This window comes from Ammodytes marinus (assembly GCF_949987685.1).
Source record: "Ammodytes marinus genome assembly, chromosome: 13".
Taxonomy (NCBI): Eukaryota; Metazoa; Chordata; class Actinopteri; order Uranoscopiformes; family Ammodytidae; genus Ammodytes; species Ammodytes marinus.
In genome coordinates this window covers 21,538,671-21,552,836 of record NC_137217.1, presented here as the reverse complement: position 1 = coordinate 21,552,836, position 14,166 = coordinate 21,538,671, and positions in this window count along the sequence as shown.

Genomic DNA, 14,166 nt, shown 5'->3' with positions numbered 1-14,166 from the left:
TCACACTTTATTGGGAGCTCCCACACTGTGCGTAGAGACGCACGCAACATTTCCCATCCAACTTAGTCACTTCACTTCGGGTTTAGGCTACTCGTCTCATGTCGTAATGTCTATAGCAGCAGCGCAGATGCATTTCCACTCAGCTGAAGAAAGGGGACGTGCTCGGGCGAGCGTACAGTCAGTGCGGACTGTAGGGATGGAGAACAAACGGAGCGGGTGAATGGGGTCTCTGTGCTGCTGCTGGCCCGTCGGCTGCCCACCGTAGGCGCGAGAACAAAAGGCAACGGCCATGGAGTTCAGATACAAAGACGGGTCATGCAGAAATCATGAGACCAGCTGAGTGGGTGGCAAACAAACGGGGTGCCCTCCTAATTCTTCATCAACTATTTCTAATCTTCACAGCCCACCTAAATCCCAGTCTGGAATTTGACAAGTTCAACAGAAAACATGAGGCCCCTGGTCAATTTTAAACCCACTTGGTGAAGTTGAGCTCCTGCTCCAAGTTCATTACTTTTTAAAGTATAGGCCTACTTACTGAGGCCAGAAATACTTGTCACCCACCCCAGCCTCACCCCAAAAGACTAAGACCACAAACAAAATGAAAGTAGCGATACATTGAAATTGTTATGTTACATTTGTTAAGTTACATGTTTAATTCAGTTGTTATATCACAATACTGATTTAAAGCAGTTACTGTTATAGCCTTGTACACACAACAATACATACAAACAAAAAATCAAGCAAAAACAACTTCTTGTAATTAAAATGCTGAATCAATTTTTTAAGGGTGAAACGGGGTCCAAAAGTTCAAATCATCCAAGGTTCCAAAAACCAGCACGTTTCCCATGACATGACCTCTGTCACCTCAATGAAAGCTGTAGCCCGCTTCAGCATTAAACAGACATTATTATTATTATTATATATGCAGAAATTGTGAGTGTTGGTCTTCATTTATCAACATTCTTAACTTGGCCTCAACTACCGGCTCACTCAGAAACAGCTTGAGGTTGCTGCCAACAGCTCATCATGTATTTGATCATGTTAACTCTCACAGATAACATTCTAGTATAATGAATTCCTGAGTAACTGGATCAATTTGAACTTCTGTTTTGATGATCAACAAAATAAAATGATTCCACATCAGACCTGGAGATGGTTATAACAATACATCCAGGTGGTGTCTGCTTGAGATACTCTTAACTCATAACTGTGGTTCATTATGAAATCGTTGTAACATGTTGTGTCAGAATTGAGATAATTCACTACTGCACAACAGAAAAAAGCCACTCTGACACAACAGGAAGCCTGGAGATGTCAAATATCAAACCACATATTCACAGACAAAACCAAACTGTCACTGGCCCTGTAGACACATGAACCGTAAATTATATGACACTGCGACAACAAAGGTTTTATATATTTTCTGTACATTAATACAGTTAACATAATATAAGTATATTTTGATGCCTACACTTCGATTGCAGGAGACTTGCTCATAAAAAGGTAATTTTTACTTTGTAGTATTGCTTCTTTTCAGAGGCGATTCTAGGGACGGGGGGGGGGGGGGGGGGCTTTTTTAATATTATTATTTAGAGATGATATGGATTTATATTTTTCTTTCTTACCTTTTTTTCTGATAGGTTGTTGCCACGTTCATCACACAAACACTGATCAATCAATGATGACAGCTTATCCACTGATATGGGACCAGTTTGCGATTTCCAACTACTACAGTAATGGTATGGCTGTGGCCACTAGAACTGGTCTCAGGTCAGCAAAGGTCTTGAAAACAGCATAAGTGTGCTTGCGACATGCATACCATGGGCAAGTGCCCAACCAGATTTTTGAAATCTGAATTTAAAAACAAATATTTTTTTCTTTTTTTGTGTGTGTTTGTAGGCTAATTTCAACTATCTACTGTATATTAAAAGTGTAACATGTTCTTAGTAAGGGCAACATTTTGTAAATAAAGGTTTATTAAAAGGTCAGTAGCTCCAATAACATTAGCAAAAGCTAGTGGTCATCCATCCCTCAGTCCAGTTGTTAAGCATCTGGCTGCTAGTGTAGAGGTATAGGTTTACATGGTCAAAAGAGTATTCATTTAGTTATTGTGGGCATTCTATAAAGTTAAAGCAGAGCTCAAGTGATTTAATATATGTTCTATAAATGCATGATTGTGTTACTGTTTCATGCCGGTTAATACATTATAAGGTGTAATGTCAAGTTCCGCCACTAGGCGAATCTATTGTATTACTGAGGAGGTTTTGAGTAGAAGAAGAAAACTGTTGTTGATGTGTTATTATTACGTTCGGAGAAGAAGAAGTTTAACGTAGTAGATGCTTGCAGCCATGCAGACAGCATGAGAGAGTAGGACGCTGGCACACTGTATTGGAATATATTCTTCTTGTTTCGGTAAAATAAAAGAGTGTTACTCCGACGCAAGTACAGCCTCTGCTACTTTTCTGTAAGCCTGCAACAAATCTGGCGAGCTAGCCAGGAGAAAAGTTCAACGTGAAATCGCACGCGGGCTGCCATCACGGGCACCAGACGAGAGAAGTGGATTTTTCCCCGGAGACGAACCTAGAACGAAAAAGTAAGAAAAGAAAAGAACTATTAAGAATACAACATGGATTTGGAGCTACTCTTAGACAGAGCCACTGCCAGGCTAGGTCAGCTAAACCGGGACCAAGTGGTGAATGTCTGCAAATATTTGGAATGCATTGAAGACGAAGATGATACTGTCGCGGATAAGAGTAGGCGCGCTTTTATCAAAATGGCGGAAAATAAGCTGGACGAAATAGAAAACGACAAAGAAACAGAAGAAGCAATGCAGCTAATTAAAGAACTATTGTCGTTCATGGGGAAGGAAGAAGTTCAGAATGACGAAGAACAGTCCACGCATGATGAGATGGAAGGAAAATTCCAGGAGCTGCAGCAGTCCCGCCAAGCCTTAGAAGAGGAAATAAAAGAGCTTGGTGTGAAACTAAATAAAACCGAGGCTACCACAGCTAGCCACATTCTGAACCTGCCGCCAGCCAGAGTGCCAGAAGTGACCATCCGCCGTGAGTTTCGCATCTGTGGCCAAATCGGCGAGGGAGGACAGCGTGACAAATTGTCATACAACAACCTCCTCCACCAGATAGAGAGCGGGCTCCGTAAGGGTCATGGTGAGTCAGACGTCATAAGGCCAGGACACACCAGTCCGACTTGTTTCTACTTGTTCCGACTACGCAAAAAATGGGGTCGGCCGTTTCAGGAAGCTCCAGGCTTCCCGTCGCGGCCAGAGAACACACCAAACTGACTGCTGACTTTCCGTACGCTCTGTTGCTTGCGCGGGACGTAATGTCTCCACAACAGCAGGCGGCGCTAATCTGTATCGTGGCCCGAAAAAATACGAAAGCCGGAAATGATGGGACAGCTCTCTAGAGCATAAACATAGATAGAAATACGTATTTATATTTATGGACCATAAGAGCACAATTTTTAGCAGAGAGTGTCGAGCATGGTGTCGAGCAGTCAACAAGGGTTGATGCATGTGAGTACTCTCAAAACGAAACGAACAAACACATTAAAACGATGGCTAGCTGTTGTTAGCTGTTTGTGCTACCCGCCTCACTTCCGGGCTTCACTGATTCGCTAGCCCTCCACCAATCAAATTGCTCCAAATGAAAGACGGTCGCCCGCCGATTGAACATGTTCAATCGGCGCCGACAGGCTCAAAACAAGCCCGACGACCTCTACGTCGGCCGACGTCACGGCACACACCAAACAGATTCGTCTCCCGACCCCCTATCGACTCAACGACGGCGATTTTCGGGCTGGTGTGTCCTGGCCTATAGAGGCAGTGATAAGGGGCATCAGCCCAGGCCTTAAGCTTCGCGACATGCTCGAAATAAAGCATGATTTGACCCTGCCTCAGCTAAAAATAATATTAAAGGGACATTACAAAGAAGATGACGCCTCAGACCTGTACCAAAAGTTGATCAGTATTTCTCAAGATCCAAAAGAGTCAGCACAGGATTTTTTGTTCAGAGCCATTGAACTCAAAGACAGGCTGCTTGTTTCATCCAAAGAGGGAGAGGAACACTTTGGTGCAGAACTGGTCAAAAAGAAGTTTCTGAGGTCAGTGGGTACAGGACTGCTAAATGACAATATCAAATTCCAGATTAAGCCACACCTTGATAATCTGGAAGTGACTGATGAACTTTTGATTGAAAAAATAAATGAAGCAGCTAACCTTGAGACGGAGAGACTAACGAAGTTGAAGAGGAACAGTGCCAAGACACCCAGAGTGGCTGAGCTACAGACGACCTGGGACAGCAGCACGCAGGGCTCCTCCTCAACCCAGAACGGACAGCCAGAGAAGAACGCCAAAGAGCCCTCCAAGGAAAAACCAAAAGTCGCTCACCATCCACCTGAGCCTGAGGTAAACATCTTGGTGAGAGAGCTTCAGACAGAGGTAGCTGAAATGAAACGGATGATGCTTTCCTCCATGAGTGCTGTGAGACCAACGAACTCAAGGCAGGCGGCAGACAACAGGGACCCGCGCCGGAGGAGAGGCTGCAGGACGTGCCAGGACAAAGGAGAGGGAGACCGCTGCAGTCACTGCTTCAAGTGTGGCGAGCTGGGCCACATCTCCAGAGGATGCAGAGCTCCACGCCAGGCGCAGGGAAACGACCTGGGGTTGCTGCGGGGGGACCGGCAGTGACCCAGCCACGATCGTCAGAGTCCCGACGCTGCCACTTCTGTCTGCAGGATGAAGGCACTGATAGAAGGTTACAGTTATGTACTGGTTGTTCAGCTACAGTCTATTGCTCTAAGGTATGTCAGAAGCAGCACTGGCAGGAACACAAAGCTCTGTGTAAAACTGTTAAGTTGGTTGAGCAACACCTAGCGGTGGAAGAGGCACAGAGAAACAAATTACCAGAAATTGCTAAAGTTAATTACCTCTCAGCAAAACAAGGTAAAAAGCTAATCCAATTAATTGGGGAACGTAAAATGGTAAAATGTACATTTGATAACGTGCCAGTGACAGCACTGTGGGATACAGGCGCTCAAGCAACTGTGATAAATGACAAATGGCGAGTTGAGCATCTGCCTAATAGCACTATCAGAGCAATAGATGAACTATTAGGGCCAGTAGCACTAAACGGACTTGCTGCCAATCAGACAGAAATACCATTTATGGGGTGGGTACCTGTAGAATTCAAACTAAGCATGTCAGACACTGCTTCTTCTAGTCTGCTAGTGCCAGTACTTGTTTCCAGCGACCCCAATGTGGCAGAAGACCCCATCATTGGCTTTAATGTCATAGAGGAGGTGATTAATGATCTGAAACAACAGCAATGTGTTACACATAGAGACAGTGCCACTGATATTGTGAGCAGCGCTTTTGACATTGACTCTTGTGCAGCAAAAATGTTTATCCAGCTGATGCATACTCACCAATCCAGTAATGAGGGGATTCCAGTAAGTACTGGCAAGAGTAAAGTGACACTACATCCAGGTAAAACCACCACAGTGAGATGTCGCACACACACAGGGGCTGAGAAAGACACTGAAATGTTGTTCTGTCCAAAAACAAGTGCAGACTTACCTGAGGGGTTACAAATACAAGAAGTGTTGTTCACCATGAAAAGAGGTAACTGTTCCACTGTCCCTGTCTCTGTGATTAATACCACAGGACACAGTATCACTCTGGGCCCACGCGTCAGCCTGGGACACATAGAGAGCGTTAAAGCTGTGTACCCGGCGGCCATACAACCTGTGACTGCAGCACAAGTAAGTTCAGTCAAAGTTAAACCAGGAGAGACAGACTGCCCGGACACAGCATGTCCCGCCACAGACAGTAGGGCAGTGTGGGATCCCCCTGTAACATTAGAACACTTAACTGGTGACCAGCAGGCCCTTGCAAGAGAAATGCTTAAACAGGAATGTGAAGCCTTTGCCCAAGATGAGTATGATGTAGGCTGTATCCCTTCACTCCGTATGCACATTACTCTAACTGACCAAACACCAGTCCAAAAGACATACATTAGTGTGCCTAAACCATTACATCAGGAAGTAAAGGAGTACTTACAGGACCTGATTAACCGGGGCTGGATTACAAAATGAAAATCACCCTACTCATCACCCATAGTTTGTGTGAGGAAGAAATCAGGTGAATTGAGACTATGTGTGGACTACCGTGAACTTAATAAGAAGTCGGTGCCGGATAGACATCCTATTCCAAGGATACAGGACATGCTAGACAGTCTCAGTGGAAGCTCTTGGTTTTCGGTACTAGACCAAGGAAAGGCGTACCACCAAGGCTTCTTAGATGAAGAAAGTCAGCCACTCACTGCCTTTATAACTCCGTGGGGCTTATACCAGTGGGTGAGGATCCCATTCGGACTGAGTTCAGCTCCAGCTGAGTTTCAAAGAAGTATGGAGGAGTGTATGTGGGGTCTGCGTGACGACATATGCCTGCCTTACTTAGATGACAATTTAGTCCACAGTAAGTCCTTTGAGGACCATGTAGAACATGTAAGGGAAGTGCTACGTCGGTACAAGCAACATGGAATAAAACTCACTGCAAAGAAGTGTGAACTGTTTAAGTCCAAAGTGAGGTTTTTGGGAAGGGTTGTGTCAAGTGCAGGTCATAGCATGGATCCAGCGGAAGTGGCCCCTGTACAGGCTCTAAAAGAAAAACACCCCACTACAGTAGGAGAAGTCAGGCAGCTGTTGGGCTTCCTATCCTATTATAGATCATACATTCAAGACTTTTCCCGCATTGCGAAGCCTTTGTATGAACTGTTAGCTGCCCCACCTGCTACCCACATACCTGAAAACAATGTCAAAGTTGCAAAAAGGGGGAAAACAAAGAAAGGGAAATCAGGACAGTTACCGTCAGGAACACGCGTTTCATGGACTGATAATCATCACCAGGTTTTGTGTTATCTGATTGACAAACTCTCCAGCCCTCCAATTCTAGGCTACCCGGACTTTAATGAACCATTCGTCCTGCACACGGATGCTTCTCAGGCAGGACTAGGAGCAGTGCTCTACCAGCGCAGTCACGGCAATCTACAGGTAATAGCCTATGGGTCCAGAACGCTCACTCCCCCAGAGAAAAATTATAACCTTCACTCTGGAAAGCTAGAGTTCCTAGCGCTTAAATGGGCCATTTGTGAGCGCTTCAGAGACTATCTTTTTCACGCTCCCTCGTTTGTTGTCTATACCGATAACAATCCACTCACATATGTACTGACAACAGCGAAGTTGAATGCTACCGGACAGAGATGGGTTGCTGAGTTAGCTGACTTTAACTTCAAAATTAAATACAGGCCAGGCAAAGCAAATGCTGATGCAGACGGGTTATCAAGAATGCCAATGGATTTTGAGAGCTACATGAGTCAGTGCACCCAGTCAGTCTGTCAGGATGCCGTCAGAGCAACAGAACAGGGTATTTTAGTCCAACAAAAAGAACCGAGCCCACTCCTCAGTTCAGTGTCGTTTAATGCTCTCAAGGCACAGATGGAAGATGAGAGTTTTCTCAATACTGTTCAACCTTTATCCAGAGAAGAGATACAGGCAGCTCAGCAACAAGACCCTGTGATAGGCAGAATGTATGAATACAAAGAGAGAAATGCGAAGCCTACTGTACAAGAGTTAAAGGGTGAAAGTGTTGAGCTTAAAGCGCTGGTGAGAGAGTGGGGCAAGCTTGAAATCAGAAGAGATGGGACTATGTACCGGAGAACTCGAACAAAAAGTCAGCTTGTACTCCCAGAAAGATACCGTCCGCTCATCCTAAATGAGCTTCACAAGGAAATGGGCCATTTGGGTACAGAAAGGACAGTAAACTTGATCAGAGACCGCTTCTTTTGGCCCAAAATGCAAAGGGATGTTGAACATTTCATAACAAATGTGTGTGAGTGCCTCAAGAGGAAAAAACCAAACAGACAGTCAAGGGCACCCATGTTGAGTATTGAAACCACACATCCATTCCAAATGGTCTCTGTCGACTTCCTGCATCTGGAAGAATGTAGAGGGGGCTATGAATATATTCTTGTGATAATGGACCATTATACTCGCTTTGCCCAAGCATATGCCACAACCAACAAATCAGCCAAAACTGTGGCTGATAAACTGTTTAATGATTTTTGTCTCAAGTTTGGTTTTCCAGAAAAACTGCACCATGACCTTGGGAGAGAATTTGAAAACAAACTGTTGCACCACCTGAAAGCTCTCTCCGGTATCAGGGGGTCTCACACTACTCCTTACCACCCGCAGGGGAATGGGCAGACCGAGAGGTTTAACAGGACTCTCCTCTCAATGTTGAGAACACTGACAGAAGAACAGAAAAGTGACTGGAAAAACCACCTCCCTAAGGTCATACATGCCTATAACTGCACAACTAGCGAGGCCACAGGTTATTCTCCATTCTTTCTTCTGTTTGGCAGGCCACCTCGACTGCCGGTGGATTTGTTGTTTGAGACAGAGAGTGAGAACTGTGCCCGCTCCTCCCAAGAGTATGTGGAAAAGTGGGGACGGAGGATGGCTGAAGCATATGACATTGCTTCCAGAAATGCTTCCAAGTCAGCTGACAGAGGAAAAAGACAGTATGACAAAAAAAGGTACGGCCCCACACTCCAAGTAGGCAGCCGTGTCTTAGTGAAAAATGTGACTGAGAGAGGAGGACCAGGAAAAATCCGCTCCTACTGGGAGGATAACATTTATGTCATAAAGAGTCAAAAAGGGGAGGACAGTCCTGTGTTTGAAGTGGAACCAGAATGTGGCCGAGGCAGGACAAGAATACTTCACAGAAACATGCTTTTACCTTGTGACTTCCTCCCAGTAACCACACATGAAGAGAACACTCCCGCCACAACTCGTTCAAAGAGAAGTAACAGGGACAAAAACAAACAAAAACATGCGACTGGAAAAGCACTACAAATGAACAGTGAGGACTCGGATGATGATTTTCCTGCAGTGACATTCACTTGGTCTCCATCTGAACCTCAAGACCCACCATCGCTTTACCCCACAGCTGAGCAGTTCCATCCACAAGCCGAAGAGGCTGTCCCAGAAGTGTGTGAGCCTCATCTTGTTGAAGACGAACAGGCCTACACCACAGCTTTGGCCGACAGCGCAGAGGAGGCTGCTGGTGACGATGAGGTGAGCTCAGAGGAGGAAATTATGGAGACTGAGCTGCGGGACCCGTATCCAAAGAGACAAAGGAGGCAACCCCAAACACTGACTTATGATCGACTTGGCCAGCCACACTTCACAGAACGAATAGTTTCCACTCAGGGGATGGATGTAAAAGGCTACTGGCGGCCATGGTAGTGAACTAAAAGGGACTTTGTAAACCGAAAAGACACTCCTTACCTTTTTTTAAAATTATACCATGATGTGCCTTGTGTTTATTTTGTAGTAGGTAACACAGACGGTTGGCTGATTGATGTGTTGTGTGTGTTGGGTATGGGTTATGGAGAAAAGAGATTACTCAACCAAATGTGGGAATTCAGGGATGTGTAATATGCATTAACTATGTATGTGTTTGAGTACGAAGACTGATGACATCAGGAGTATCCCTGACTACAGTGCAGGTAGTCTAGGTAGCTCATAAACAAGGTTATAACCTAAATATTACCATTCAATGTTATGCATGTCGCTGTATTTGTGTGAAAGGCAAGCAGGTATACTAAGATGTCGGGACGACATTATTTAAAGTGGGGGAGAGTGTAGAGGTATAGGTTTACATGGTCAAAAGAGTATTCATTTAGTTATTGTGGGCATTCTATACAGTTAAAGCAGAGCTCAAGTGATTTAATATATGTTCTATAAATGCATGATTGTGTTACTGTTTCATGCCGGTTAATACATTATAAGGTGTAATGTCAAGTTCCGCCACTAGGCGAATCTATTGTATTACTGAGGAGGTTTTGAGTAGAAGAAGAAAACTGTTGTTGATGTGTTATTATTACGTTCGGAGAAGAAGAAGTTTAACGTAGTAGATGCTTGCAGCCATGCAGACAGCATGAGAGAGTAGGACGCTGGCACACTGTATTGGAATATATTCTTCTTGTTTCGGTAAAATAAAAGAGTGTTACTCCGACGCAAGTACAGCCTCTGCTACTTTTCTGTAAGCCTGCAACACTAGCAAGTTATGTAGTTTTGCTAATTTTACAATTCATCAAATATTACTAATATGATTTGGCCATTTGGTATTATAAATAATCTATGCATTGGTTATACAGCATAACACATGCCATTCATTCAGGGGTTGCGATGGCCACCACACTCTAGGTCTGTGTCCCACCTTGCCCACCCCAGTCGATATATATCCTGGCAACGCCACTGCTTCTTTTACTTTATTAATACTCCTTCCATCAATTATTTCCTAACCACCAAGCTCACGTTTAGACAGGTGTACTGATGTTAAGTTAGATAAATATTTTCTTTAGTTTTCTAATAGTTTCTGTATTTTATTGCTAAATTAAGATTGAACAACACAATTCCCAGGGGCCTGAAAGCAGGCATAAGTCATTACTATAAGTCTGTTTAGTTTATCAATGAGTTGATGACAAGAGTCCTGTCTGGAAAGGTCACCGGGAATCTATTGAGGCAGTGACTGAAAAAGAAACCGGATTCTAATTAATATGAGTGGCCACTTCCCTTTTCTTGAGTAATATTATTCTGCGAATCACACTTAGGCCTTCGTCTTGAAATATCTTAATTCTCAATAATAATAAAAAATAATCTAACAGAGAAGGAGTGACGTTTAAATGCTTCGGTTCAGCACCTTCAGTGCTTGCAACACTTGCAATACACTTCTCTTCTTCGGAAAACTATTCCTCTCCTCCCCTGTATGCATCCGGATGTTTCAAGCCGTTGCCAAGGGAACCGTTCCCACATCATCTACTGTGACGACCTGGCCTGGGTGAGCAAATCAAATGATAAAGACATCTGCAAAGAGCAAACAAAGATGCACACAGAGACACAACACAGGCAAATAGAGAAACAGAGGCAGAGATAGCAATACCACTATCACACACACACACACACTCAAACCACATCCCGCCCGAGCACATGCCTGATCACATATCGTACTATATGTAAATTCAAAGTACGATAGTGTCCAGGACTTTGAGCCTTAAAATAAAGTTTATGTGACTTTAGTAGTGCACCACCCCAAATTGTTGTTTGTCTTCACAAAATGATTTTTTCTTGCATTGGTGCAATTACATTCTTACTTTATTATATCCTACTTTTACTGTTGTTATCAATAGTTTTCTAACTTTTTTTTCTTCCTTTATAAAGTGTTTTTTATAATTTTTTACTATGGCAACATATCCTTTTTATGTTAATTTCCATTTAATTTCTATTTAATTCATTTATCTTTTGCAAAGCACTCTGTGCATGTAATTTCTATGCTGTAAAGCACTTTGAGCTGCATATCTTTTAAGAAAGGTGATATCTAAAAAGTTGATTATTATTATTATAACCATGGGCCTATCCGAAAACTTTTTTTGCATAGGAAATTTCCTTTCCTATCGAGATGAACCGGAAGTACTCGGCGGATAGGTGATCCGAATTCTCCAAATGCTTAGGAAAGGCATAGGAAAGGAGCCTGGATTCATCCTTTAACCCTCCTTTAGCATAGGTTACTCCTGCTCCTGACCAACCTATGCTAAAGGAAAGGAAATAGTGGTATCCCATAATCCTTTACGGCGGCAAGATTTAAAGCAACAGGCCACCGCCGGAGTTTACCGACTCTACACGAATACGAACGAGAGGTAAAACAGAAGAGAGGAGAGGAGAAGAGAGGAAGATTTAACTCGGCTAAAACAAAATACCCCCCCCCCCCCACACACACACACACACACACACACACAGGTTAAAGATAATAAAGAACTCATAAAAGACCAACATCATAATAGTTATTTTTTTATAATAGTCTTTTTTATAATAGTCTTTTAGTCTTTTTAAAAAGAGGCTACACAAGTGTAGCCTCTTTTTATTCCACATGTGAATTGGGATATATGGGAGTGATTCTCACTCTGTTGGCGACAACCTGATTAAAATCAATATGAAAAGAACGCATTGATCAAACGAGCTGTTGTTGTCAATTTTCGGAGAATAGACTATAGTGTAGCTTCACGCTAGTGACTCACGTCAGCAATACTCGTCGTCGCGCAATGACGTCGGTTAGGAAAAGTGGAGTCGAATTCATTTGAAACAGCGCTGTCCTTTCCTATGTTCGATAGGAAGCACCTTTCATCTCTCCTTAACCCCGATGACGTTTAGGGGTTAAGGCATAGGAAAGGAGGCTTATAGGTTAGTAGATTGGACTTTTCGGATAGGCCCATGAGTGAGACGGGTGTCGGTTTGTAGCGTTGTCTCTTGTGATTGGATAAAAATGTCGGGATCCTCCAATAAGTTAATTTGCCGATGACATGCAGAGCAGCTGACTGAAAGATCGGCTTTATGAAATGCACGTTATGAAAGTGATCACTGTATGAATAAAGAGCGATTTAACACTTATATTAACATAAATAAACCGCTTTTTTCACCTTTAATATGCTTTGATAATGATAACATAATATTGAGCTTACAGATGGAGCATTGTGAGGACATTTCCTAGTAGGTTTGACTCATTTAAAAGTGTTGCAACTATGCCACCTTGTGTTCACAGTGTGTCAATTACTCATGTTGACACAAGTTGACCCCTGACCAGATAAACTCCCACAATTCACCATCACAGTTCTCTCTCTGGCGGTCACAGTTCTCTCTCTGGCGGTCACAGTCCTTTGAAACATATTCCTTTATGTTTCTTGCATATTTTCCACTTATTTGTTCTAGTTTTGTGTATATTAAAGACTGAAGAGGATTTGATTTGGTCTACAAATCAACACAGAAGACCCTGCTCTCTCAATGGAAGTGCCCATTTTGTAACTATAAGGCAAACTGTAGGACCACAATATGAACAGACATGAAACAAGAATTTAAATCCTAATATTGCTAAAGGCTGTGAATTAACATTCACTTGTCTGTGATAATAACAGATTTAGAGAAATTGTTTGAGAGAACAGTGGAGAAGACAAGACTGTGGTTGACTACATCCACACTAGGCATAATGGATATCTTGGTAATGAAGAAAACATCTGTATGATGTATGGTCAGGAAATGCCTTTGTTTATATTATAGTTTTAAGAACTCATAAATATCATGCATCTTTTAGGATAAAAAATTCTGTAACAAGTAGTCGTATAAAAAATAAACATAAAGTACAGGCTAAAAACTCAATATGATGATATTTAAATGTATCTTTATAGTTAATCTGTTTCTGATTTTGATGTGTGAAACATTCGATTGCAGTAAATCATCTGTGCATTTTCAGACCGTTTGTGCGGCAAAAATGGGCATTCTTCCACTTCCGTTTCAGAGAAAGCAGAGGATGTCGAGTTAATTATGTGCACTTCCACACTAATGCTCTGGTTTCCAGGCCCGAATCACTTCAAACAGTGCAAATATGTTGAGAGGGTGCAGCACTGAATCCATCAACACAGGTTTCCTTACGTATTTTGGAAGATTGAATGAATCAAAATAATTCTGATGCTGGTCCCCAAACAATCACTTAGTTACCCAAAAACCACAAGCTTCATCCTAACAATGCTCAGGTTCATTGTTAGGCTCCAGAGACATAGCCCAACTGTGCCCCCATTTGGTACAACTGGAGTATTACATGTGAACCAGCATCTGGATTTATCACCACTGCCCCCCTATGGAAAGACTGTGAACGAAGAGCGGACTACATAAACATATTTAGTTCAGATAATTGTGTTTACATTTGTGGTTGTATTACAATAATCACGACAGCTGGGGGCTATATACTAAAAAGGCAACAATATTCAAAACTAGTTTCATTCACTTACTTTTCCTAAAAGACTAAATGATTTGAATGAATAATTATATTAATTAAACATTAGGAGATTTTGGGACAACAGGCACTAGGGACATAAAACTGCCATTAATATGGATATGATTACAGTTACTGAGAAGACCAGTTACTCATTAATAGTAGATTCAGCCGTCTAGGATTCCTTTCCTAAATTAGGTTACAGAATTAAGAAAGAAGTTAACTATATCTGATGGAATAATGTCCCAAACGTTAATCCAACA